This window comes from Pelobates fuscus, chromosome 13, assembly GCF_036172605.1.
Source record: "Pelobates fuscus isolate aPelFus1 chromosome 13, aPelFus1.pri, whole genome shotgun sequence".
Taxonomy (NCBI): Eukaryota; Metazoa; Chordata; class Amphibia; order Anura; family Pelobatidae; genus Pelobates; species Pelobates fuscus.
The window spans coordinates 109,107,455-109,131,159 of record NC_086329.1 but is presented as its reverse complement, the minus strand read 5'-3'; the positions used below and the strand labels follow the sequence as shown (position 1 = coordinate 109,131,159).

The window sequence follows — 23,705 nt, the reverse complement described above, 5'->3', positions numbered from 1 at the left end:
TGTGCAAAGAGTGCATTCTAATGGAATAATGGGAGACAGGGCCCTGACCCAAAGAGCTTGCACTCTAATAGTATCAGGTAACTCCTGCTATCGGTAGTTGGAAACAAACCAGCTTGCATTCTAGTGGTGTGCTCTCGATGTTTGCCCCCAGAGCTTGCAATCTAGTGGTATACCAGCTTAGTGCACACAGTTTGATTAGCCCAGAACATTAAATGCCATTTATCACCAGCCCTTACGTATAAACAGAAGGTAAGAGGCTGCACCTTTAAGAGCTCAGTCCCTTCCTGGTTTCTTAATAAACATCACAATGCAGTACCTCCTCCCCTTCCCTCCAAACCATTCACACAAAAAGGACTATCTGACAGCCTGCTGCAGTGAGCATGGGGAGCCCAGCCATGGCATTGATCAGGTAACTCCACTGCCCCCTGGCACAGCCCCCACTGCCCCCTGGCACAGCCCCAACCCAACTCCACTGCCCCCTGGCACAGCCCCCACCCAGCTCCACTGCCCCCTGGCACAGCCCCAACCCAACTCCACTGCCCCCTGGCACAGCCCCAACCCAACTCCACTGCCCCCTGGCACAGCCCCCACTGCCCCCTGGCACAGCCCCAACCCAACTCCACTGCCCCCTGGCACAGCCCCAACCCAACTCCACTGCCCCCTGGCACAGCCCCAACCCAACTCCACTGCCCCCTGGCACAACCCCCACTTAACTCCACTGCCCCCTGGCACAGCACTCTGGGGAAGACAGGATATCAATGTTATCAGTTCCACCTTTTACTGCAGCTTTACCTGCCCTGCCTCTCTGTTACCCTGGGGGGATCCCGCTTCACACAGTGACCCCTACCTCCCCCTCCCAATCCTGGGACAGGGAGGAATTTCCCAGGTGAAAGTGATTAGGGGGAGGTGGGTTTGATACTGTTGCACAATACTTGCAGCTCTGGACACGGCAGACCGTTTTGGGAGGGGACATGTTTGTAAACACACCCCCTCTATTCCCCAAATTCCAGGAATTAAGGAGTGGATCCTCACTGACTCCTCTTCACATCACAAGCTGCTCTCTGACCAGGGCTGGGGTAAGTCAGACAGATCTACCATGGGTTCTGTATTGTGCTTAATGGGTCAACAGCTTGTCTTACTGCTACAGCTTCTTATACAGTCAGTTTAATATCGAATTATAGCAGACATTTACTTAACACTAATAATATCTACAGTATGGGGGTCTGCACACTAATAATATCTACAGTATAGGGGTCTGCACACTAATAATATCTACAGTATGGGGGTCTGCACACTAATAATACCAGACAGTATAGGGGTCTGAACTCTAATAATATCTACAGTATGGGGGTCTGCACTCTAATAATATCTACAGTATGGGGGTCTGCACTCTAATAATACCAGACAGTATGGTGGTCTGCACTCTCATAATATCAAACAGAGCTTACTATGGGGGTATGCACTCTCATAATATCAGACAGTATGGTGGTCTGCACTCTCATAATATCAGACAGTCTGAGGGTCTGCACTCTAATAATACCAGACAGTATGGGGGTCTGCACTCTAATAATACCAGACAGCATGGGGGTCTGCACTCTAATAATACCAGACAGTATGGGGGTCTGCACTCTAATAATACCAGACAGTATGGGGGTCTGCACTCTAATCCTTCAGACAGAGCTTAGTATGGTGGTCTGCACTCTAATCCTTCAGACAGAGCTTAGAATGGTGGTCTGCACTCTAATCCATCAGACAGAGCTTAGTATGGAGGTCTGCACTCTCATAATATCAGACAGTATGGGGGTCTGCACTCTAATCCTTCAGACAGAGCTCTGTATGGGGGTCTGCACTCTAATCCTTCAGACAGAGCTCTGTATGGGGGTCTGCACTCTCATAATATCAGACAGAGCTTAGTATGGAGGTCTGCACTCTCATAATATCAGACAGAGCTTAGTGTGGGGGTCTGCACTCTAAATTTGGGAAAATAAAATGTAGATAAAGTTTGTGCACTGACTGTTGTTGTTTTTTTTAACTTTGCATGTTTTAGCAGGTTATGTCATTTTTAAATGCTGGACACTGAGTTTCTGTTTGCAGATGTCTTGCATAATAACACTTTGAATATTGAAAAGCAAATTCTTCCTGTTGTGTTTTTTTTTTTTTTTAAACCCAGGGGTCATATCCCACACCTGGCCCCCGAGGCAATTTAAAGTGTGTACGCAATTGTTTGAAAAAACCTGTTGTATTTATCATACTAAAATATGACGAATTACACTTACTGTATCAGCCCTGTCTGCAGTCCCTGTAACTGCCCCCAATAAACACTTACTGTATCAGCCCTGTCTGCAGTCCCTGTAACTGCCCCCAATAAACACTTACTGTATCAGCCCTGTCTGCAGTCCCTGTAACTGCCCCCAATAAACACTTACTGTATCAGCCCTGTCTGCAGTCCCCGTAACTGCCCCCAATAAACACTTACTGTATCAGCCCTGTCTGCAGTCCCCGTAACTGCCCCCAATAAACACTTACTGTATCAGCCCTGTCTGCAGTCCCCGTAACTGCCCCCAATAAACACTTACTGTATCAGCCCTGTCTGCAGTCCCTGTAACTGCCCCCAATAAACACTTACTGTATCAGCCCTGTAACTGCCCCAATAAACACTTACTGTATCAGCCCTGTCTGCAGTCCCTATAACTACCCCCAATAAACACTTATTGTATCAGCCCTGTCTGCAGTCCCTGTAACTGCCCCCAATAAACACTTACTGTATCAGCCCTGTCCGCAGTCCCTGTAACTGCCCCCAATAAACACTTACTGTATCAGCCCTGTCCGCAGTCCCTGTAACTGCCCCAATAAACACTTACTGTATCAGCCCTGTCCGCAGTCCCTGTAACTGCCCCCAATAAACACTTACTGTATCAGCCCTGTCTGCAGTCCCTGTAACTGCCCCCAATAAACACTTACTGTATCAGCCCTGTCTGCAGTCCCTGTAACTGCCCCCAATAAACACTTACTGTATCAGCCCTGTCTGCAGTCCCTATAACTGCCCCCAATAAACACTTACTGTATCAGCCCTGTCTGCAGTCCCTGGAACTGCCCCCAATAAACACTTACTGTATCAGCCCTGTAACTGCCCCAATAAACACTTACTGTATCAGCCCTGTCCGCAGTCCCTGTAACTGCCCCAATAAACACTTACTGTATCAGCCCTGTCCGCAGTCCCTGTAACTGCCCCCAATAAACACTTACTGTATCAGCCCTGTAACTGCCCCAATAAACACTTACTGTATCAGCCCTATAACTGCCCCAATAAACACTTACTGTATCAGCCCTGTAACTGCCCCCAATAAACACTTACTGTATCAGCCTTATAACTGCCCCCAATAAACACTTACTGTATCAGCCTTATAACTGCCCCAATAAACACTTACTGTATCAGCCCTGTAACTGCCCCCAATAAACACTTACTGTATCAGCCCTATAACTGCCCCAATAAACACTTACTGTATCAGCCCTGTCTGCAGTCCCTATAACTGCCCCCAATAAACACTTACTGTATCAGCCCTGTAACTGCCCCCAATAAACACTTACTGTATCAGCCCTGTCTGCAGTCCCTATAACTGCCCCCAATAAACACTTACTGTATCAGCCCTGTCTGCAGTCCCTGGAACTGCCCCCAATAAACACTTACTGTATCAGCCCTGTAACTGCCCCAATAAACACTTACTGTATCAGCCCTGTAACTGCCCCCAATAAACACTTACTGTATCAGCCCTGTAACTGCCCCCAATAAACACTTACTGTATCAGCCTTGCCCTCCGTGGGGTGACAGAGACCGCCATACTCCAAGAAGAGTCTGATGAAGGGGGTTTGCAGACTATAATTATTATTGAAAAGGTCACTGCACTAATTTTATAATTGGAGAATGACTATTACAATGAGAAACATAGAAACATAGAAACATAGAATGTGACGGCAGATAAGAACCATTTGGCCCATCTAGTCTGCCCAATTTTCTAAATACTTTCATTAGTCCCTGGCCTTATCTTATAGTTAGGATAGCCTTATGCCTATCCCACACATGCTTAAAGGACCACTATAGTGCCAGGAAAATATACTCGTTTCCTTACCTTTATTCCAGCGCCGGGCGGGGAGCTCTCTTCCTCCTCCTCTCCGCCTCCGATCCTCCCTTTCGGCTGAATGCGCAGACGCGGCAAGAGCTGCGCGCGCATTCAGCCGGTCTAATAGGAAAGCATTTACAATGCTTTCCTATGGACGCTTGCGTGCTCTCACTCTCACTCATTTTCACAGTGAGAATCACGCAAGCGCCTCTAGCGGCTGTCAGTGAGACAGCCACTAGAGGATTTGGGGGCTGGATTAACCCTATTATAAACATAGCAGTTTCTCACAAACTGCTATGTTTATAAAAAAAATGGGTTAACCCTAGCTGGACCTGGCACCCAGACCACTTCATTAAGCTGAAGTGGTCTGGGTGCCTATAGTGGTCCTGGTCCTTTGAACTCCTTTACTGTGTTAACCTCTACCACTTCAGCTGGAAGGCTATTCCATGCATCCACTACCCTCTCAGTAAAGTAATACTTCCTGATATTATTTTTCAACCTTTGCCCCTCTAATTTAAGACTATGTCCTCTTGTTGTGGTAGTTTTTCTTCTTTTAAATATAGTCTCCTCCTTTACTGTGTTGGGTCCCTGCTTATAAGGCTAATATCTGCTGTATTAACTGTCAGGAACTGATCCCAAAGAATGGTGGGAGGGAAAATCAATGTTCTGTTTGCAAACCCTTTCATTCCAGCAATGTGCGCTATACACGGTGTTCAATAAACATGTACATCGGCTGCGTTCTGAAATCCGACCATGTTACCCCTGCCATTAACAAGTGGGATGTTTGATTGCTTTACAATCAGTCTTACACAATGTTTGTTTTTATACGCTGCAACTTGATACTAAATATTTACAAATAAAACGCTTCCAATTTAATCCGACACTGTGGTGCGTTTTCACAATACAGTTTGTTTAGCCCATAAATAGCGCGTTTAAAATTCACTACAGAAATTGTGTTATAGATTTTAGGTGAGAATAGCATTATAAGGACCGTTCTTGCCCATTTTGGACAACGATTTGCAATTCTCAGATATTTCTCAGATTCCTGGTTCTATGTGTAAACGTTTGATGACATGTAGACAATCACCGTGACTGGTGTACTCTCTGAAATGGCACTTTTATATAGAGGTCCTCAGCAATAAACAAACATTTTATTATATTTAATTGTAGACTGGTGACATATACAGTAGGGAAAAGAGCTAATCAATAATCCAATTTCTTTTTTTTTTTTTTAAAGGACTGGAGACTTTGGGGGGGGGGGGGGGAGGGAGTGGGGGCGTCTGTTGAGGTGTGTGAGGGCACCCCTTGTGAACTTGTGTACGCACTTTTAAAGGTGTTAAGACAAATTAATTGGCAGCTTTCCTGACGCACATTTTGCCATTCTAAAACGCAGTATGTAAAAAATCATTATTTTATGTTTTGCTGATTGGCTTTTCTATATGTCTGTTTATTGTTACAGACTCTGTTATGTTGTGCGTAGATCTACGCCAAGAGGTGCTTGGAATGTATTAGGAACAAAATATGCGCTCGTTGTGTACCATGTACTAAATACTGGTCTTATCGTTGGCTCACGCACCTTGTCATGGCAACACAAACATTCTGTATACGGTGCGTTACGGGCGTGATGGCGGCTGGCGCTGGGGGTGGGAATTATTAAATATACTGGGTAATAGCCAGTGATGTCACTGCGGCGGTGCAGGCAGTGTGTGACTCATATATACAATGTGTATACAGGACAAAGGACTGATCAGATCTCAAGGACTTGGAGAGATACAGACATGTAAACACAAGCAATATGTACAATAAACCATAAAACTCTGTGAAATCTGATATCTTTATTGGTCTAAGGAACAATTTACAGTCATTTAAACTAAACCTGAAATAAGGCAGGATATCGTGCACCAGTGAGCGGGTCTCTTGCACCCGTCATCGGCTGCTCTCGGTGTCGCTGTTTTAAGATCTTGGAAGGTGAGTTGTGTTTCTATTTTCGATCAGCGGTGTATTATGTAGTTGTATTTGTGGTTTTGCCAGATTCCATGTTTAGATCCTTCATCATATTGCAAACCCAATAAATATCCGTGGAATGCTAGAAATGGTAATTATATAACTTGGCGTGTCAGACCGTAAAATGCCTGTTTTGGAAGATGACTCGAATCTCATGAATGGCAAGTTCTTACTCTGAACTTGCCCGTCGCTTTGTAACCAGCACTGAGAATCTGACCTTCTCTCTGGCAAGCTCCTCTGTAAAAGGACAGGGCACCAAAACCACTTCATTCCCAGTGCATTTCACTCGTTCAATAAACTTCTTCTTAGTCTATTTTTTTCTACTTATTTTTAAAAAAAAATTCTAATATGCATCCGTACTTGTAAAATCACCGTCGTCACAAGATATGCGAAAATATGAGGTTAAATCCCCAACTGAATTGCAGTGAATTAAAAATCAAAATTCCTGCCCAATTTTTCATTCGTTTTATTATTCACTACAATTTGAGGTTTACTGAATAAACTGAGCAGGTGAGTTCACTCTGTCCTTTGAAATGATAGGTGTAGTCTTCTTGCCAAGCAAGATGACTGCCTCTATTAACCTTATTTTGCAGGTTTCAATTGTATTGCAGAGTTTAGGTGACAATACATGGAAAAACATATCAGTTGAGTGGAATTTGAGATGTTTTGGCTTTGTTTGTGAAATTCCATCAGTTCCCACGAGTCCTCGTTGAAGAATAACCCCTTTATAAGTAATGCTCTGGATCGAAGGAGGCTGATTTGTATTTTATGAAGTGGGAGCGATGTGCTGATTGTGATATGTCAGAGGAAGACTGGAAAGTCTCTTGGCTTGGTATTCTATATTCTGTTGCTTACTTAATGATCAAAACAACTGTAATGCAATGTGTTTTATTCAGGATCGTGACCCTTTACTGCTCCTCTAAAGCTTCAATAGACGGTGAAAGTAAAAGGAAATCTTCCTCTTAATTTAGTAATATTCACATCTGTAAAAAATCTGCATAAAATATGATGCAATCTGCAGATTGTATCACTCGCATGAGAAGGAGCACTATATCTGCAGATTGTATCACTCACATGATAAGGAGCACTATATCTGCAGATTGTATCACTCACATGATAAGGAGCACTATATCTGCAGATTGTATCACTCGCATGATAAGGAGCACTATATCTGCAGATTGTATCACTCGCATGATAAGGAGCACTATATCTGCAGATTGTATCACTCGCATGATAAGGAGCACTATATCTGCAGATTGTATCACTCACATGATAAGGAGCACTATATCTGCAGATTGTATCACTCACATGATAAGGAGCACTATATCTGCAGATTGGATCACTCACATGATAAGGAGCACTATATCTGCAGATTGTATCACTCACATGATAAGGAGCACTATATCTGCAGATTGTATCACTCACATGATAAGGAGCACTATATCTGCAGATTGTATCACTCACATGAGAAGGAGCACTATATCTGCAGATTGTATCACTCACATGAGAAGGAGCAATATATCTGCAGATTGTATCACTCACATGATAAGGAGCACTATATCTGCAGATTGTATCACTCACATGATAAGGAGCACTATATCTGCAGATTGTATCACTCACATGATAAGGAGCACTATATCTGCAGATTGTATCACTCACATGATAAGGAGCACTATATCTGCAGATTGTATCACTCACATGATAAGGAGCACTATATCTGCAGATTGTATCACTCACATGACAAGGAGCACTATATCTGCAGATTGTATCACTCACATGATAAGGAGCACTATATCTGCAGATTGTATCACTCACATGATAAGGAGCACTATATCTGCAGATTGTATCACTCACATGATAAGGAGCACTATATCTGCAGATTGGATCACTCACATGATAAGGAGCACTATATCTGCAGATTGGATCACTCACATGATAAGGAGCACTATATCTGCAGATTGGATCACTCACATGAGAAGGAGCACTATATCTGCAGATTGTATCACTCACATGAGAAGGAGCACTATATCTGCAGATTGTATCACTCACATGAGAAGGAGCACTATATCTGCAGATTGGATCACTCACATGAGAAGGAGCAATATATCTGCAGATTGTATCACTCACAAGATAAGGAGCACTATAGCTGCAGATTGTATCACTCACAAGATAAGGAGCACTATATCTGCAGATTGTATCACTCGCATGATAAGGAGCACTATATCTGCAGATTGTATCACTCGCATGATAAGGAGCACTATATCTGCAGATTGTATCACTCACATGATAAGGAGCACTATATCTGCAGATTGGATCACTCACATGATAAGGAGCACTATATCTGCAGATTGGATCACTCACATGATAAGGAGCACTATATCTGCAGATTGTATCACTCACATGATAAGGAGCACTATATCTGCAGATTGTATCACTCACATGATAAGGAGCACTATATCTGCAGATTGTATCACTCACATGAGAAGGAGCACTATATCTGCAGATTGTATCACTCACATGAGAAGGAGCAATATATCTGCAGATTGTATCACTCACATGATAAGGAGCACTATATCTGCAGATTGTATCACTCACATGATAAGGAGCACTATATCTGCAGATTGTATCACTCACATGATAAGGAGCACTATATCTGCAGATTGTATCACTCACATGATAAGGAGCACTATATCTGCAGATTGTATCACTCACATGATAAGGAGCACTATATCTGCAGATTGTATCACTCACATGATAAGGAGCACTATATCTGCAGATTGTATCACTCACATGATAAGGAGCACTATATCTGCAGATTGTATCACTCACATGATAAGGAGCACTATATCTGCAGATTGTATCACTCACATGATAAGGAGCACTATATCTGCAGATTGTATCACTCACATGATAAGGAGCACTATATCTGCAGATTGGATCACTCACATGATAAGGAGCACTATATCTGCAGATTGGATCACTCACATGAGAAGGAGCACTATATCTGCAGATTGTATCACTCACATGAGAAGGAGCACTATATCTGCAGATTGTATCACTCACATGATAAGGAGCACTATATCTGCAGATTGGATCACTCACATGATAAGGAGCACTATATCTGCAGATTGTATCACTCACATGAGAAGGAGCAATATATCTGCAGATTGGATCACTCACATGATAAGGAGCACTATATCTGCAGATTGTATCACTCACATGAGAAGGAGCACTATATCTGCAGATTGTATCACTCACAAGATAAGGAGCACTATATCTGCAGATTGTATCACTCACAAGATAAGGAGCACTATAGTGAGCTCAGTGCAGGGTGAGCGATGAGTAGCGGCCGGTATGCAGCCAACTCCAGACACCAATATGGCCGTTGCTTTTTATATGCTGGGTGAGCTGTAACTACTTCTGTTTATTTTGAGTTTTTTGTGTCGTTCAAAGTGACTTTACATTGGGTAATTCACAGCTACACTGGCATTTAATATATAATGTTCATTGTGTAATAATATTTGTTTACGTGTCCCCTAAAGCTTAGCCAAACTTTCAGCCGTCTTCCCTGGGATTAGACGTGCCCAGCAGCTTGGCGATCAGAGATTTTCTGGCTTGGTTTGCATCCGTTGTGGTTGGCCATTCACCAGGAAAACCGAAGTACCGGAATGTAGGCATTCCCAGTTTTGTTCTAGTGAGGATACTGATCAAACCTGGGCTGAATTGCCCACCTCTGGTCTGGCTAATATTCAGTGTAAAATCTATTTAGATCTGCTCCCTTGGTATACTGCAAGGATATGTACTTACCTTATTAAAGAGCTGTCATGCAGAGCTCTGTGACTTGCTTACTTAGAACATGAAGTATGCCCTTACTGTGCCTCGTGTAAGTTTTTGTTTTTGGGGGTGTGTCCCTTTAAGTGGCAGCGCAGTGTGAAATGCATGCGTGGGACAATGAAAGGATTGCAGCAGACCATGTGAAGTGTGGTGCAGGGTTTGGAACTGCTGTGTCATGTTTGTGACCGATCTGGGGTGAACTTTACTGCAAGGTATCGCCAGCACAAACCGTCTGGGATTTTAGAAGCCCGAGTCCATGCAATGATTCGGCTTTAAATCCCATGATTCAGGTTCAGCTGGTCCCACATGAGCGCTGTGGAAGCCATTGTTGGATTGAGGAGGGCAGGTGAGTACACACTCAGAATATACACACACACTGCTATACATACACATACACACACTCAGAATATACATACACATAAACACTCAGAATATACACACACACACACACTGCTATACATACACATAAACACTCGGAATACACACACACACACACACACACACTGCTTTACACACATACATACACACATATACATAAACACTCAGAATATACACACATATACATAAACACTCAGAATATACACACACTGCTATACACACACATACATACACATAAACACTCAGAATATACACACACTGCTAGACACACACACACTGCTACACACAGATACACGCCCTGCTATACATACACACACACACACACACACTGCTATACATACACATAAACACTCAAAATATACACACACACACTGCTATACATACACATAAACACTCAGAATATACACACACATACATACACACACACTGCTATACACACACACACATACATACACACATACACATAAACACTCAGAATATACACACACACATACATATACGTAAACACTCAGAATATACACACACTGCTAGACACACACACACTGCTACACACACATACATGCCCTGCTATACATACACAAACTAAGAGTACACACACACACACACACTCTCTTAGAGTATACATGCACTACTGTACATACACAAACTAGGAGTGTACACACACACTGCTATACACATACACACACTGCTATACACATACTCACACACTCACTCAGAGTATACACACACACTGCTATACATACACGTACACATACACACACACACTGCTATACATATACACACACACATGCACTGCTACACACACACACACACACACACAGAATATACACACACTGCTATACATACACAAACTAGGAGTATATATACACACACTGAGCATACACACACTGCTATATACACACACACACACACACTGCTATATATATACATACACAAACTAGGAGTACACACACACACACACACTCACACTCTCAGAGTATACACGCACTGTTATACATACACAAACTAGGAGTATGCACACACTGAGACAAGGTTGACACTTATACACGCTCACACAGTATACACACAATGACACACACAAACATGGTGTACATGCTGATGCAGTCAGAAATAGCACACGCATCATACATAGTTTTTTTAATTTATTTTTAAGATTTAGGTAATTTTCCTTTCAATTTGTTTTTTCTTGTCCTTTGCGACTTTGTGTGTAGTTATGTAACAATCGACGTTCTATCCTGTGACGTCGTACATGTATTTATCAAGTTAGCACGCCGTATTTTTTTTACAAGAAATGTGGCAACCCTCCTCTAGTAGAACTTGGTGCTAATTTGAATCAAGGTGCTGTAGCGGTTGGTTACAGGGTATCCTGTACGTCCTGTGTTAGTTACCCTGCTATCTTTGGGTGGAGCATTCTCCCTGATTATCTGGGTGATGTCTTAGTATGGTTGGGCTCTGTTAGATCAGGAATGCTGGCCTTGCTGGAGTCTGACCCTTAACATGCCCCGGGGCAGTAACTCTATACTGGGGCTCTTACATGACTGGCTTCAGGACTTTTTACAAATGGGGTTTCACAGAGATGAAAGAGGGGTGGGTGCGGGCCGGAGGGCAATCTGGATTTACTCGCTGACTCTAGAGCTTGTCTGCATCTTATCAGGAAAAGATCAGTCAACAGTAGGGAGGAAAAGGTCTTTAATGTCGGCTTTTCTGCTTTCATTGCTTTTCATGCAAATATTATGATAAAAGCGGTGTATTGTCGCTTGGCTTGTGTATTGGGTTAACTGACAAAAACTCCAAATGTCTGACTGTAATTTGGTGTAACCAGGTGGAGGAGAGTCCCTGCTAGGACTAGGGGCCCGTTACACTCACAATGAAACTTTCCTAGTTAGACATGCGTGCTGTGCAGGTTTGGCTCTGAAAGCATTACATTGGGAGTTCCCAGCAAAACACATTTTAGTTTGTATATTGGACCAGTGCGATCGGACTTTCTACACTGAGAAAATGTCTGCAGGATATTGCAGGATATTTCCCTGATACATTAGCATTCAGATGTCTATTAGGCTCTGTGAGCACATGAGAATTCTAATGACGCTATAACAGGGTACTATAATTCCGAGTCTTTGTGGTGGTTATGGTGCGTTGGTTACATCCCTGTCTGTGCAGTGCTCCCTATCAATGTGCTAATGGTCCTTGTTATCTGCTGCTGAGCAAACGCTTCTCCCTTTAACATCTGTAGAGAATAGCTGTCATTCCCGAACACATTCCACATTAATGGTTTCCAGCGAGGATTGCAGATCAGGCCTGAGAATCGCCATAAACACGTTCTGCAAATCGCTGACTACCTCGTACAGCCAGACAAGACGAACTGGTCACACACAGATCTTTACATTATTGTTATTATATGTTTACTTGCAGTTCTTAACATTAATATATTTGTTTATATTTAGATAACTATCTAGTGTCTGTGTATTTCTTTTTTTTATATATAGCTTTACACATTGTTTCAAAGTTGCCTGAATATTGAATATAAATAATTAATTCACCCCTGGTGAGTGTCCCATGGACCCTCCATGGCTTTGCAGTGGCAAATATCTTGCAAGTCCTGACTGGAAGTTGTAATCCCTGTTTATAGTGTGTGCGTGCTTGTGTGCAGGATTTGTGGACGTATTGTGTGAGCGTCCCCCTACGGCCATATTCTGTACGCATGTGCCACGGCACAGTGATGAACTACTTGTGCCAGCACGTGAAGAAAGGAAAATGGTGGCACTGAGAAGGAGGCGGAGTTTGGGCAATTATTTTCCCCTCCCCTTTCTCTCACTGGGCTCCGCCATGCAGTGGATGCGTCACCTGTGGGGAGGACTTTGCCAAAATACGCGGACCATGAATGTGATAATGCCACTAAATTATGCTGTAGTGAGCATACCTGTATTTACGGCCATCTTGTGATTACTGAATGTTTCTAAAACCTCCAGAAACAGATGTCATCAGTCTATAAACCGCTGCATGTACTGATTCCCAGCACTGGGATTGCAGCCTGGCTGGTGGTGTAGAGAGCCCAAGGTGCCCACAGGTAGTCCAGGCTGGTCGGAAGCCTTAATTCAATTTTTATTTTTTATTTTTATTTTTTTTATTAACCAGAAACTGTAGAATGATATGATGATTACGGACACAAGGTCTAGGGAACGGTATGTATGAGATTTCATGTAGCTCGTCAAATGGGAGTGTTTTGTGTGCAATTACTTTAATATTAATTTCTGGATTAATCACTAAACAAGTTAATTGACCTGAAAATGATGAATCTGACGACAATATAGCTGAATTGCGAACATCCTTCAGCTCAACGATTACATTTTTCATTTCCTTGCTCAATTAAAACATTTTTGTATTTGTATTTTATTTGTCTTTGTACAAATAGTATGCTCCTGGATCATTATGTGGCCATAAAAGTAACAAAGTAAGACATGGGTACACAATAATAATGGCTTGGCGCAGCAAGCAGAGGTAGGTACAAAGCAAGGAACACAGCGAACATATTGACATTGTGTCTTTCAGGCCGATACATACAGAGTCACTTTAATCTAGAGTCTGTGTCTGCATTGGGGAGGACTGCACATTGAAAGTCGCGTCGAGCTACGTCTCTGCGTCTGGAACGTCACTCTGACTAGAGTTAGGGCTCCCTGTCCCTGTCTCCCCTCTGCCTGTTTATCGTTGTTTCCCTAAGACACCAAGTGGTCATGCTTCCGTATGGTCTTTTAAATAAACCGTGGGTCTTTATGTTCATAAACTACACATATACGTGCGCTGCATGTCAAAACCTAGGGCTCTTGATTCGCACTCTGTTAGTCGAGTTGTCAAGAAACCTGACCAGGGCTTTTATGCCGGTTCTGTATAGTCTCTTCAGACCAGGACGTGAGGTGATATACAGGGATAGTTGCCCCATACCAAGCCATGCAGCCATGAGGTCATAGTTTACGTTCGTGTGAACTAAATTATAAGACTCTATGCTGCAAACAAATTAACTGTACAAACTAAAACACCAGATATTAGTATTTGCGGTCACTGTTTGTATATGAGAAAAGGGTCTCTTTGAACAAATGGCTTTTCACTGAGTATCTAAAGATGGAATAACCAAAAACTAGGAGACTGAAGATTGAAAGAGTCCTAAAAACAGATTCATCAAATTAAAGTGCCAGTGCCAGGAAAACATATCCTGCAGGTCCCCTCTCCCTCCCACTCCCCATCCTATGTTGCTGAAGGGGTTAAAAACCCCTTCAGTGACTTACCTGAATCCAGTGCCGATGTCCCTCTGCGCTGGGTCAGGCTCCGCCCAGGCTCCTCCACCGCCGATGTCAGCCGGCAGGGGGGACCTATTGCGCATGTGCGGCAATGGAGGCTTGTGCGCATTAGACCTCCCCATAGGAAATCATTATTCAATGCTTTCCTATGGGGATTCTGGCGACACTGGAGGTCCTCATGCATAGCGTGAGGACGTCCAGCGTCGTTTTAATACTATTTTCGGGTTTTAAGAACCCAGAAGTCCCTCTAGTGGCTTTCTGATAGCCACTAGAGGAGGAGTTAACCCTGCAAGGTAATTATTATTTATTAAAAACAGCAATGATTACACTTGCAGGATTAAGGGTGATGGGATTGACACCCAGACCACTCCAATGGGCATAAGTGGTCTGGGTGCCTGGAGCTGCAAGATTCTTCGCAAGATTCCTCAGAGGCCTCATCCTCCTCTCGAGTCTCGGGCGCCATCTTAGGCGGCTCTACCCAAGTAGGCCTCTCGATTTGAAAGCCTGATATCTGGCAATTTAGGGCTCTCTCGGATATGACCTTTTCGGTGCCTGCGCCCCATATTGTCATCTGTTGGGGGGTGTCTGTTATGTGTCCCCTGAAAGCTCCAAGGGTGGCAAAAATGTGACGTTTTAGTGTCTCTGGTGCAGAGCTCAGTGGAAACACATCTGTACAGCTGCTCTGTCGGCCACGCACCCCTCAATTCAAATTTTATTGAATATCCCTGTGACTTCTCTGGAAGGGACAGGAGGGATGTTTCTTGTTCATTCCATGCAGTGATGTCTATAGAAGTGCGTAGTGCAGCGGAGATAAGTAAACCGTGCGGGACTGTCCCAGCAACGTTGGGACTATTGGCACCTATGTACCATCTTCCCATGGTGCACACAGGCTGCTGGGGTATTCCTTCCGTGGTACCATGTGGGTGCATGTGGCACTGTGGTAGTTAAGTTAACTTGCATGGAATGCCCTGACCATGCCAAGATACAGGTATACAGCATTAAAATAATACATACCTGATGTTTAGTTTGCTTCCACGTTGTGCGAAGATCCCACATGATCGCTTTAAATCCATTCTAAATGAATTTGTTTGGGAGCTTTTTTCACAAATAAATCCCCTGTTTGCTCTGTATTGTGGAATTTATGAACGATTTCTGAAGCCTCTGGAAACTCCTATTTTTTTTTATTCTCCTGAAATTCACTAGGGACACGGGGGAGGAGACCACAGCTTATAGAGAAAGCCTTTAATAATTTTAAAATAAAAAAAATTAGTCTAAAAAAAACATTTATGGTCATACTGTCAGTCCCAGAATAGTCACATTTCCGGTGTGTGCGTGTGTGTACTTTGTGTGAGTGTGTTTGTACTCTGTGTGTTTGTGTGTGTGTGTTTGTACTCTGTGTGTTTGTGTGTATAATCTGTGTGCGTGTGTGTGTACTTTGTGTGAATGTGTGTATAATCTGTGTGTGTACTCTTTGTTTGGGTGTATTATCTGTGTGCGTGTGTACTTTGTGTGAGTGTGTGTAGAATCTGTGTGCGTGTGTACTCTGTTTGGGTGTATTATCTGTGTGCGTGTGTGTGTGTGTACTGTGTGTGTATATAATTTGTGTGTGAATGTGTGTGTGTACTCTGTTGGGATGGGTTTATTGCTCTAAATGTACTTTAGTAGAATCCGCACCCTTTGATGACATGTGCTGACCCCACGCGTTCCTACTGTGTTTATTGAGAAAACCGATGTTTTGTGCCGCTGTCCTTCATTATGTTCCGTATAATAAAAGATCTGCTTTCATTCTGTTCCCCTCTCATCACAGTTTGCTTTATTTGGGAGACCAGTAAATCCGTGGCACCAAACTGAAGCCATTGATTAGCAGTGTACTGCGTTACGGTATGTGGTGTATAATGCTGTAACACCGTGCAGAGCATTGAATAATAATAATTATTATTATTAACCTCGGACAGATCTGGGAGCTTGCGTACACACAGATTAATAACCACTATGGTGCTCTCTAATCGTTATTGTAACTAGAGTGTTCCTTTTGCAATACAGACCTGAGTGTCCAGGCCAGCGTGGCTGCTTCCTTGGGGTCCTCCCACCCCCAGTCCCACATCCATACCTCCCAAGGCTGGCATATCTACCATTATTTCCAGGTCACATTGATAATCCGTACAGGAAAACTGCTGCCCCACAGTACATAGAATTGAGCAGCTGCTGTTTCAATCCATGAGGACTCCTTCTATCAATGCACGATTTACACCGCAGGGCAGCACTTTTCATGTGTTGTGACCATGGCAGCGCTAACAGCATCCGATGCTGGCGGACAGGGAGGGTGGGTGGCAGCAGGTTGTAACTCCCAGTGTTCTCACACTGTATACATTCATTGCTGAATTGTGTTGGTAAATCCGCTGGTTATAAAGCTGATTTTATATCTCAATCAGTGGAATAAAGGGGACTCATGGCTGATTAACTTGTCTGTAAATTAAAATAAAAGGAATTCTCTTGAGCTGGAGTGTCCAAAAGGTAGATTCCCAGATATTTTAAATCTAAATTCAAAACACATTCTACAACATCTGGGGATCTACGTTCTGGGCACTACTATGCATTGAGTTTGTCTACTCTGACCTTAAATTTGAAATTCCGTTTGAATGGAAATTAAATTGTCACTTTAGTGATAACCCGGGCTGGCTTTGTAATATCACACATTCCTGGCTCGTTCTTTCTCCCCAATCCATGGTGGTATAACTTGCCAGACTGGTTATTGTGTAAACACATCGATAGACCCATGACACCCATCACCATTTCCAGCTTGTTCCCTGATCACGGCTGAGCCTATGCAGATCTCCGGCTTTGGCTGGACTGCAACACCTATCACTGTCAGCCAGAGCCTGTACTCGCACGTTTGGCTATTCTCCGTAGTATGGCGGTGGTAGCACAGAGAGATGCCTAGAAAGACCTGGTTTAGAATTCATTGAAGCGTCCTGTCGGCTGGGCCTAGTAGGGGTGGTTACCTAGATAGTCTGAAATGTAAACACTCTCCCCTGCGTCTATGTTTCTGGGAAATGTGTTCCGTTGTCACTGTCACAGTATGTTTGTTAAACTAGCAGGTAGCGAACCAGTAGGGTTTATTTTATAAAGCGTGAATGCACCATAACCACTACACACTGGTGTACTGTTAGGGTGAGGGTGCAATCCCCCAGGTTTTAGTCATATTATTTTTGAGCAAACCCAGTCGTTGCTGTGACAATATCTGCCCTGCCTCTCTCGCCAGTCACTAACATGGAAGTAGATCGTCTGCATTGACAATTACTGCGAGCGTAACAGAACTCGATGGCTTCCGAGGAACCCAGGGACGGCGCCCACAGCTGCATATAGTGGTTATGGTGCCTAGACTGTCTTGTCTAAACTTGACACTAGACATTAGTCACATTTAATACCCCGATCTTTCCATCTCTGCTATCCTGGGCTAACATTTTGCTTTTCCATTCATTTGGCCGCTCTGGCAGTTGGAGGGTTAATGCTTTTTGCGTTATTTAGGTAACAGAGCTCCTCTTTAATTACAGCCATTTGTCTGTGTGGAGCAATGACCTGACAGATCAGCATTGTGTCAGGCTGCAAACTCCACGCTCTGATCCTTATTCACCGCAGCGTCTCCAGATAAACACCGCAGATAGAAATAGCTGTCAGCTCCCCCAAGGACGTATTGGTGGTGTTTAAAGATAGTTACTGCCATGAATTATTTAATGACGCGGGATCGTATTATGTGCTGGTCCTATACCCAGTGCTTCGTGGCGCACATCCCTGCCAAGCAAAATGTATAGCGCTCTATGTCCTATAGCATCATTGAACCCGCCATATACAGCCATCCACCAGCAACGAGCATCATTGAACCCGCCATATTTATTACTCCCAACGACCAGCAATGAGCATCATTGATCCCACCAAATGTATTACTCCAGCAATGAGCATCATTGAACCCGCCATATTTATTACTCCCATCGACCAGCAATGAGCATCATTGAACCCGCCATATTTATTACTCCCATCGACCAGCAATGAGCATCATTGAACCCGCCATATTTATTACTTCAATTGACCAGCAATGAGCATCATTTTAAACACACAATGGACAGGAACTGCCCCCTGCTGGGGTAGATACAACCTATGGACAGGAACTGCCCCCTGCTGGAGTAAACACACTATGGACAGGAACTGCCCCCTGCTAGGGTAAACACACTATGGACAGGAACTGCCCCCTGCTGGGGTAGATACAACCTATGGACAGGAACTGCCCCCTGCTGGGGTAAATACAACCTATGTATTTTAATGGAGTGAACCCGCTTGTGGCGTTGGTGTGTCCCAGACAGAGATGAGGTTCTCGAGATGATTAGCAGTAGTGGATTTGCACTATATGTATTACCTATTATGTGTTACATTTCTGTATTGTTTTTTTTGTTTTTTTTTTAAATATTGTACCCTATTGTATCAATGCAATGTTTTGTGGACCCAGGACACATTTGAAAATGCCAAGATCCAGTAAACTTCAAACGAGCGGTGAAATTGTTTCATTTTCCCCTCTCCGTGTGTCCATGAAGCCCAGCATTGTGGGACCTTCAGGTTCTGTTTCCCCAAATCGCTGCTTTATAGATTACTGTGTAAGGACTGATCCAATGACTGTGTCGATCGATCGATCGATCATTGAAAGTCGGGCCCAGCAGGCTCCCATCCACGCTCTCTCTCTCGCTCTCTCTCTCTCGCTCTCTCTCTCTCGCTCTCTCTCTCTCGCTCTCTCTCTCTCGCTCTCTCTCTCTCGCTCTCTCTCTCTCGCGCTCTCTCTCGCGCTCTCTCTCGCGCTCTCTCTCGCGCTCTCTCTTGCGCTCTCTCTTGCGCTCTCTCTTGCGCTCTCTCTTGCGCTCTCTCTTGCGCTCTCTCTCGCGCTCTCTCTCGCGCTCTCTCTCGCGCTCTCGCTCTCTCTCTCTCTCTCTCGCTCTCGCTCTCGCTCTCGCTCTCTCTCTCTCTCTCGCTCTCTCTCTCGCTCTCTCTCTCTCGCTCGCTCTCTCGCTCTCGCTCGCTCTCGCTCTCGCTCTCGCTCTGAATCCAGAGTTATTTTGACCGAATGCGTCTGCAGTTTATGGAGCCCCCTCAATTCACAGTCTGATATTTTTTATTTATTTTCACGGCCGTTTCCAGAAATGGACAGATTAGATATAGCGAGGACCATGCGGTAATCTGGGGGAATGCTGCTCTAAGGCTGTTACAAGCTGTGTCTGTTGGTCCGGAGAGACTCATCGAATACTAATCATGGCGTGTTTTATCCTCCATACGAGACAGCAGCGTGGGCGTTAAGCGGGAGCAGCTCCGACCCAGAACGTGTACTTTACCCGCTGTGATATGATGCTCTTTGAAGCCTGCTTTGTAATGAGACTATGATACAGGGAGGATGAGGCTGCAAGGAAAATGAATAATTCAGAATTTAGCAAAACTATCTGTATTTCTGGGAAATAAAGAGCGAGGCAGTGCTGCAAACATGAATCCTCGTAGCCCAGTATCTTCTACCCTCCTATAGGGAAGGGAAAGTGTGGGTGAAGCCCCAGGTGATCTCTGCCTCTCTGTTCACAGACGTCTAGTTATGTGCTGCTATGCACGGCTCGATTCCCGGCACGCTTGTTTCTATTATAACGATCAATGTTTGTGCAAAACAGTGGAGTGACATGAAATAAGGCAGAGGAAGCCCCCGGACTTGGTAAAACCGTGATCTGCAGAGACATGGCCATCCCCGAGCCTCTGCCCAGCTGGTACGAGTGTAAGCCTACTCATGACATCATACTTGGCTGCCATACTTCCTGTCTCACTGGGACAGACGTCTCCTTGCTCCCTCATCGTGGGTGGACATTGGGGACGTCCATGCACCCGTAAACCCCCAAACTGCCCCTGCATTGGGCAACTCTCTGCCGACTTCCACTGGTGCCACGTGACCTGATGGTATTTTTGAACCATCCAATCACATTTTACTGCTTTAGGTTGAAGATAAAATGTTTGTAGAGAAATATATTGGTGTTCTCTTCCCCGCACCCTCTCTGCTGCCCTTTCTAAATCCCCCTTTACAATAATCAATGTTTAGTCATTTAGCCCACCTTCAGAGTGTCTAATAATCCTGATTGATATGCTGCGTAGGACTCTCTGAAACATCAGGTTTTCGCAGACTTTGTACATTTTTATAGATCGGCTGCAGTTATTTATAGTGTATGCTGGGCTTACAGGACACAAATATTGGGATTTATAAGGGGATGGGACTTAACGAGAAGGTTATCGTCTTTAAACAGGCGATACATTCTGTGCAGAAAAATAAACCATCCAATTAGAGCTCTGTCTGTCTAATCTATCTTATCTATCATGCCTGTCTGTCTGTCTGTCTGTCTCTCGCAGTATCGTTCCTGATAAAGGTCTTCAATTAGAATAGCACCCCGTTCAGTTTGATCTCCAAGAGGACTTTGTCCTACCTGGGCTGAGCAGGTTTTTATACACCGGAGCTATTAGTGTTTAGATTGTACTTCAGTGAAAGGCCCCCAGGGGCACTGAGCTACTTGTGAGAGCGCTCGGTCCTCCAGGGGGCACAGATCTGACAGTCTGCGATCTGTACAATGGAAAAGGCCAGTCTGCCATGAGAAATCACAAGATGTTCCTTCTCTTTAACATGTGACTGATTAAACCGACCAAGGAAACGCACTCCGATAAGATTTGAACAGAATTTCCTGGTAGTTTAAAGAAGCACTTTGTGAGAAAGTTAAACAGTTTTATTTTTTTATTTTACAGATTTTGCGAATAATCTGAGGTCCTCTTACGATATATCGTTTTATAGTAGTTGGACGTTGAAAATTAGGAAATGTTTGTAACGAAAGAGCCGTAACTATTAATATTTACGCAGAAATTGCGTTTGTTAAAATCGCATGTTTCATTGTACCTCCTAGTGCGCAGCGAAGGCTCCCTGCAAGTGCGCCCTTTCTATAGAGGAAATGGGCCAAATATTGGGACTGCCCCACTGAGTTCAAGACTATTGGCAGTTTGGCACATGGCGCTTAGATTTAAAGAGAAACTGTTGTGTTTTTAGTTTGTGTTCTATAAGAATATTCACCCCAGTAATCACTACACAAAGAGTACATTATTATTATTATTATTATTATTTATATAGCGCCATCACATTCCGTAGCGCTGTACATCAAATCGCTTCTTCTTACTGACCCAAGGGCAATACTTGATGCCTCCACTCTGAACAATGATTTATTGTATAATTATTTTAGTTATTAATTCTTGATGTTCCAAAAGACAGGTAACTTTACAAACTGCTGCTCTGCATTTTATTTTATTTTTTTAGTGATCTGTAGTATTTGGCATTTAATCACAGGGCTTGCCGGGCTTTTTATGTCCCTGGTTCTGTGTTATCTGTCCTTGCAGGCCGGTTTACAGTCGGTCACTGTATGCAAGGCCGGAGTTATTTATCATTGGTTTCCTGTCTGTCTGTTTACCTGGGCACCAGATCAATGCTCCCGCACTGCTCATCAATCAGCACCACAACTAAATTGCATCTCCTGTCCCTTCTATTTAAACCATTACCATGCTCTCTAGCAAAAATTAACACTCTTTAGAAAACCATTTGTTCCTCGTGTTTCAGACAATCGTTTTAAACCTCAGGGCGAAGCCGTATTTAACAAAATCCATTTGTACCTGGCCAGTAATTCACGAAATGTGGATGTGACACTATTCCAGGTCACACAGATTCCCCTTTAAGTATGCATTTAAATCGGAAATGATTCGTTTGGTTAATTCAGTACAGAGTCATTTTCCGAAGGGCTGGTTTTTCGATAGATTTTATTTTTTGAAGGTTTGTAAAATGCATGTGTCACTCTCTTCGTGTAATTTATGGCTTGAGTACTACGAGCGAAGGCCTTTTTGGAGAGACTTCCTAATATAGTAACCTTTAAAAAACAAAAACCCCTCTTTGCTGAAAGGCTGTTCCATAGAGCTCTGGAAAATACCAAACTAGGAGGAAATGAGCGCCTTGGATTGAAATGTAACAAACTCCGATTCTGGTGTCTGTCACAAATAATCTCTGTCCTTGTATAGTGATCATTCTACCGTGCGCTAACATTAGAATTGGGTACGAAAGCCATACCTCCCAGGTGTCCCGATTTAGGAGGGACAGTCCCTATTTCAAGCCCAAATCTCTTTCCCTCTTTTATAGTGGGTGTTTCTGAGTATAACAGAGCTCCACAGCAATAATACTCCCAGTAATGTGTCTGGGTGTATAACAGAGCTCCACAGTAATAATACTCCCAGTAATGTGTCTGGGTGTATAACAGAGCTCCACAGCAATAATACTCCCAGTAATGTGTCCGAGTGTATAACAGAGCTCCACCACGGCAATAATACTCCCAGTAATGTGTCTGAGTGTATAACAGAGCTCCACAGCAATAATACTCCCAGTAATGTGTCTGAGTGTATAACAGAGCTCCACAGCAATAATACTCCCAGTAATGTGTCTGAGTGTATAACAGAGCTCCACAGCAATAATACTCCCAGTAATGTGTCTGAGTGTATAACAGAGCTCCACAGCAATAATACTCCCAGTAATGTGTCCGAGTGTATAACAGAGCTCCACAGCAATAATACTCCCACTAATGTGTCCGAGTGTATAACAGAGCTCCACAGCAATAATACTCCCAGTAATGTGTATTTAAACTCCAATAAATGTGTTTATAATCAGTCTGTGTTAATAAGATCCATTGTTTGTGTTCCTTTGGTCTTGGCCAATATAATGGGATGAGGTTTTCGATCTTGCTATCTTGCTCTAAGTTACTGTCTCTGTTACACAATGTCACTTTTGGTTTATGTGAAATGGTGGGAGGGGTGTAATATCTTTCTATAGACTTTACACAGATACGTTTGTGTTTTTTATATTTTGACAGAATGTAAGTAGGTGAGATGTATTTCCTTTTATTTATTTATTTCCATTCTTAGTTCTGAATAAGGGAAGCGACTTTCTGTGGTACTTTCTCTGTGTAGCGTTTCCTGAGCGCTTCCCCTGGCACCT

General features: G+C 43.5%; 1 protein-coding gene across 4 annotated transcripts in view; it reads left to right on the top strand.

Moving 5' to 3' along the window:
* The first annotated feature begins 318 nt into the window (after positions 1-318).
* LOC134583097 (death-associated protein kinase 2-like) overlaps positions 319-23,705 on the top strand; it is a 64,528-nt gene continuing 41,141 nt past the window's right edge. For 2 of the 4 annotated variants that reach the window (XM_063439871.1, XM_063439868.1), the window contains exons 1-2: positions 319-409; positions 1,011-1,076. The gene's annotated coding sequence lies outside the window, so the exon portion shown is untranslated. Of the gene's footprint in view, positions 410-1,010; positions 1,077-10,281; positions 10,303-23,705 lie in introns of those variants that run through there. The other 2 variants (XM_063439870.1, XM_063439869.1) reach the window with 2 other exon arrangements.